At 51.1% G+C, this 6,000-nt stretch overlaps 1 long non-coding RNA gene across 1 annotated transcript in view; it reads right to left on the reverse strand.

Moving 5' to 3' along the window:
• Nucleotides 1-5,607, reverse strand: part of LOC140410909 (uncharacterized) — a 114,385-nt gene extending 108,778 nt beyond the window's left edge. Inside the window, exons 1-2 of the long non-coding RNA XR_011940763.1 lie at nt 5,412-5,607; nt 4,390-4,532 (exon numbers count right to left, since the gene is read on the reverse strand). This is a non-coding gene — a long non-coding RNA (uncharacterized lncRNA). The remainder of the gene's footprint in view (nt 1-4,389; nt 4,533-5,411) is intronic.
• Nucleotides 5,608-6,000: the final 393 nt, after the last annotated feature.

Here is a 6,000-nt window from a genome sequence, read left to right on the forward strand (position 1 = left end):
TGGAACTGAACCGGGGTCCCAGTGAGGCAGCAGTGCTAACAATTGTGCCACCGTTCCACCCGGGCATACAAAGTCACCATCGCAGTGTATTGTAACAAGGTAAAAAATAGAATTATTTCCTCCTTTGTTGGTTATTCTCTAACATGCCACACGAGGTGGCAAATCTGCAGCGACACAGGCAGACTGCGACGACGTTAATCATTGTTAAAAGCACACTTGGCTATGACTTGTTCTTACTTAAGTATAAAAATTAAAGAACTGACTTGAGATTAATTGATGGGACACCCCTTCTTCCAGGGACTGTTTTTCGGTTGATTGTCTGACTGTAAAACAGTACTGCTGATTATTTCTGAAACTGAGAGAGAACAACATGGTTCTTTACAAACTGACGAAGTGGGATGCTGAGCTGACGGGAGTGACGGTTCTCTTTGAGGCACGTTTGCTGGTCATTCTGGTCTCCAGCTGCTGTTTGTATCTCTAGCGGCAACAGGATTTGTTCCTACAATTACACCATTTCCCGACTACGTCTTTTTATAATGAATAGAACACAAAGGCCCTGTCACTGTACTATAGCTCAGCGCCATTTTAATGAATTGAGTATACTTGGCTTCATCAACTAGCCAGTTATAATGGGCGGGATTCTCCGACCCCCCCGCCGGGTGGGAGAATCGCTGGGGGTCGGCATGAATCCCGCCCCTGCCGTCCTCCCAATTCTCCCACCACCCCAAAAACCGGCGTGGCGTGAGTCGCGCGCCCGCCTCGGAGAATGGCGGGGTCCGGCGCGACTCAATGGACGCCGGGGTTGGCCGAATTCTCCGGCCCGCGATGGCCCGAAGTCCCGCCCACGTAAATCCTTACCGGCGGGATCTGGAGGCGTGGGCGGGCTCCAGGGTTCCTGGGGGGTCGCAGGGGGATCTTGCCTCGGGAGGTGCCCCCACGGTAGCCTGACCCGCGGCCGGGGCCCACCGATCCGCGGGAAGGCCTATGCCGTGGGGGCACTCTACTCCTTCCGCAATGGCCGATGCGGAAGTGAATCCCTGTGCGCATGTGCGGGGATGACGCCAGCACGCGCTGGCGCTCCTGCGCATACGCTGCCTCTCGCCGGCCTGCGGAGGCCCTTCGGCGCCGGTTGGTGTGGCGCCAGGCCCCTATCCCGCCGGCTGTCGGGGTGCCAACCACTCCGGGGCGGGCCTATCCCCTCAAGGTGCGGAGGCCCGACGCCGGAGTGGTTCACGCCATCCCACCCCGCCGGGTACGGGAGAATCCCGCCCAATATATCTCTGAGAAAAACACTTTCATTGTTGAATTAAAACTAAGGGCAGAAATAGCTCAAATGGGGCAGCGCGGTAGCATAGTGGTTAGCACAGTTCCTTCACAGCTCCAGGGTCCCAGGTTCGATTCCCGGCTTGGGTCACAGTCTGTGCGGAGTCTGCACTTTCTCCACGTCTCTGTGTGGATTTCCTCTGGGTGCTCCGGTTTCCTCCCACAGTCCAAATTGTCATGTTGGGTGTTCCGATACACAAACGAACCAACACGGTTGTAGATGGTACAACTCTGTTTTATTACTCTTGATAATAACATTTGTTAACTCATGGCTGTGGTTCGTACTTTACCCGTTAACCTGTGGACCCAGCCCTAGCGCTATCTTTGTGAGGCACTCAGCACATGGTCTATGTCTGAGTGGCACGCTGTGAGCTCTGAGCTGTGAGCTCTGAGCTATCTCCTGCTGGAATGAGCGGGAACTGTGGTGTTCCCTGTTTTATAGTGCGTGTGCTCTCACTGGTGATTGGCTGTGATGTTGTGTGTGTGTTGATTGGTCCGTTGATCTGTCCATCAGTGTGTGTGTGATTGCACCATGATATGTTTATATGAATATCATGACACAAAGATGTGCAGGTTAGGTGGATTGGCCATGATAAATTGCCCTTAGTGTCCAAAAGAGTTAGGTGGGGGTTTTGGGTTACGGGGTTAGGGTAGAGGTGTGGGCTTAGATAGGGTGCTCTTTCCAAGGGCCGCAGACACGATGGGCTGAATGGCCTCCTTCTGCACTATAAATTTTATGATTTTATTTTACGTAACCATTTCCGGTGGGAATGCCTTTGTATGTGGGCTATATTATATTCCAGATAATCATAGATTTTTGGAGGCATGGCCAGAATTTCACACTCACCCACCGGTGAGAGGGAGGCTGAAGTTAGAATCCCTACAATACAGAAGCAGGCTGTTCGGCCGATCGAGCCTGCACCAACCCTCCGAAAGAGCACTGTACCCAGGCCCACTCCACCGTCCTAGCCCTGTAACCCCACCTAACCTGCACATCTTTGGAGTGTGGGAGGAAACTGGAGCACCCGGAGGAAACCCACGCAGACATGGGGAGAAAGTGCAAACTCCGCACAGCCAGTCACCCAAGGCCGGAATTGAACCGGGGTCCCTGCACTGTGAGGCAGCAGTGCTAACCACTGTGCTACCATGCACAGTGAAGGACTGGGTTTCCATTCGGTTGCCTGTCCGCCCTGACCACACACCGATTTTACAATAGGGCAGGTAAGGCCTCTCAGGCATCCTCTTCAGCCCACTGCAGCTCTTATTGCTGCAGGGAATGATGACCTGCCAGAAATCAGATTGGCCAGCAGCTGTCTCAGGCGCTACTTTCTCCCGAGTGAGGAATCTAGACTCTCTGAATTCTCTGTTCTCCAACGACGGCAGTGAGAAATGCGATTGGGCGGAGAATAGTACACAAGTGAATAATTGCAATTTGCGCCCGGAGCTGACTCTGACGCCATGCGTCCCTCGCTGGCAGCATTAGTGAAGTTTCGATTTTGCGTCAGTGGGCCCATGCAAAACTGTCATTTGCATTGTTTAAATCTCATTAATGGGTTGGACACTGCGCGCTCCACCCCTCCACCATGCTCCACCCCTCTCAGGTGGAGGCCACGCAGGCGCAAATTGGTGCAAGTATTTACAAGCGGGGACTGGGCGCCATGGCTGCTGAGGGGGAGTGAGAGGGTTAAAAAAAACTTTCAAAACTTCTCAAACATTGTTGGGCTTGCTGGACGTGGCTTCTTGGGCCAGGGGGAGTAGCGGGGGATGACTTGATGCCAAGTCTGTGGACTCGGAGTAGCCTGCTTCAGACCGCCATTGCTGCAGTATGCGTTTTAAACGCACTCATGCTACTTACAGGCTCCTGCCTGTTCACACAGCTGGCTACTCACTGTGTTGTGTAAATGCTCAGAGAGCCTCTGGTGATGTGGAACCCACCCAAGCCAACCACCCCTCTGGAAACCCTCATAGCCCAGCGTTATCATCCAGGGGATGGGCATTGCCATGGTTAATCACTGACCCACCAAGTGTTGGCACTCCTCAAAAGCACTGCCCCACTGCAGTGGAAGCAGGGGATTAGCTAAGCTCACTCCAGCCAAAGGAAAACTGCACCATGGCCTTTAGAACCCTCCCTGGCATACTGCCCCTCTCAAAGTAGAGGCCTCACCAGTGAGCCCAGACGTCAGGATCATGAGCTGTCTCCTCATGAGTGGCTGTCAGCACTGACTGCCTCTTCCACCTCTTTCAGGCGCTGTTCAGGAGGGCAGGCTTGAGCCTGGGGCCTCCTTGGAGAAGAGGGTGTCTTACCTCTCCTCACTGGCATCAAGCAGTGGGTCCACTTCAGACCCCTGATATTCGGGGTGGCGGGCACCTTGTGTGTGGTAAATGGAACAGCGCGGTAGCACAATGGTTAGCACAGTTGCTTCACAGCTGCAGGGTCCCAGGTTCGATTCCCGGCTTGGGTAACGGTCTGTGCGGAGTCTGCACGTTCTCCTCGTGTCTGCGTGGGTTTCCTCCGGGTGCTCCGGTTTCCTTCCACAGTCCAAAGATGTGCAGGGTAGATGAATTGGCCATGATAAATTGTCCTTAGTGTCCAAAAAAAGGTTAGGTGGGGTTACTGGGTTACAGGGATGGGGTGGGCTTAACTGGGGTGCTCTTTCCAAGAGCTGCTGCAGACTCAATGGGCCGAATGGCCTCCTTCTGCACTGTAAATTCTATGATTCTATGATTAAATGCAGCTCCAGCTTGTCAGACTCTTTAGTGCTAATTCTGGCCCTAGTGGTTACAAGTCCCACTGGGCTGGGAATTGCTTTCAATTCACCATGCGAAGCGCTGGCCCATTTGCATGTCCTGAGTCATGGAACGAATAGCACCCCCAATGGAAACACGAATTGCACGCTATTCAGTTTCAGCGAGAACAATTAGTTTCCCAAACGGAGAATACAACCCCTGGAATAAAATCTGGAAATGGAAACTATTCTTATGGGGACATTGAAACTATCATTAATCATCATTAAAACCCATCTGATTCACCAATTTCCTTTAGGGAAGGAAATCTGCCGTCCTTACCTGATCGGTGCACATGTGACTCCAGGCCCACACAGCGATGTAGTTGACTCTTAACTGCCCACTGAAATGGCCCAGCAAGCCACTCAGTTCAAGGGCAATTAGGGATGGACAGCAAATGCTGGCCTTGCCAGTTCCTCCACATCCTGTGAAAGAATAAATGTAAAACATATGTCAATGAGACTGAAAACATCATCTTTTAATCTGTTTTAATAGCTGCAGAGAGGTGAAGACAGCCTCGGAGCGAGGGTGTGCCTTCGCAACATTTTTTATGGGCCAGAGGGAGCAGTGGTGTCAACCCACCCTCCCATCGCCAGCTCCCCACCCTCCCACCCCCAGCTCCCCCACCCCTAGCTCCCCCACCCTCAACTCCCCACCCTCCCACCCCCAGCTCCCCCACCCTCCCACCCCCAGCTCCTCCACCATCAGACAGACTCCCACCTCTCCATACAAACCACCAACTATGAGGGGACTGGATCAAGACTTCTAGGATTCCCGCACATTTCCAGACATCCCCAACTTTAGTGCATCAACAAATACATTTTTTTCCTCAAGGAGCCAATGTGTGTCTGATTTTACATCAGCAACACATCCTATCATTACTACCAATGCATCCTTTACACCAGTAAATAGCTCAGTTCCGTCTCTTTGTGGCTAAATTACATCACTGACGATTAGAGGCCCAGAATGAGGCCTTTACAATAATAAGTTTTTTAGATGGCTGAAGCTGAATGTAAACAGCCTGTTGATGACTCCTACCTCTCTTCAGACCAGAACTCTGCCATTGAACAGCAAACCATTATTTTCCAGACATAAACTGATCATATCTCTTCTGGATATGTTGTAATAAGACACAGAATGCTTCAGTTTAGTCTTGTGTCACCAAAGCGATTTCTTCCAGAGGGGCTGAGGGAGGCTGAGGGCTTTCTGTGTATTCCTGCTTACTCTGGCCCACAGGCAATGTAAAATGGAGTTGATTCTCAGTGTTATGTTATGCTGTTTTATTAACATAAGTTGCTACTGACCATAGACGACGTTGAAAGACACTCCAGTCCTTGAAGTAAGTTGAAAGGATTTATTCAGGAACAACTAGATAAATGAGTTCGACACTCTGCTGATCAAACTCAAGTAACTCAGTGATAATGACTAACTGTACAACTGGGATCTAGGCCACATGTGGTGACCCAGCCTGAGATCTAAACTATTCTGGTGCTAATCCTACAGTCCCTGGCAGGAGTGAGAGGGAGGGTCTAGTGTGTGTCTGGTTTTATAATAAGTTGTGTAGTGCCCTCTAGTGGTCGTGCCACAGCCGGGTGTTCTGATTAACCCCTTAGTTACATGTCAGTCTACATATCATTACACTCAGCACTTACCTTGGCACTTTAACATCAGCTATCTTGAATCGCACAATGCAGGTCACCCCCTCATTTACTTAACCTGTGGCGCTGATAATGCAATTGGTCACAACTTTAGAATATTAATTAGGTGACTGTCCACCTTTCGCACAAGTGAAATTTAAAACAAGCAGGAATGGGGTCGGGTTGCTTGTTCTCAATATTATCACCGCTCTCACACCCACCAGTGGGCAGGAGATGGACGGTAGGGTTAAAATTG

Source organism: Scyliorhinus torazame, chromosome 4 (assembly GCF_047496885.1).
Source record: "Scyliorhinus torazame isolate Kashiwa2021f chromosome 4, sScyTor2.1, whole genome shotgun sequence".
Classification (NCBI taxonomy): Eukaryota; Metazoa; Chordata; class Chondrichthyes; order Carcharhiniformes; family Scyliorhinidae; genus Scyliorhinus; species Scyliorhinus torazame.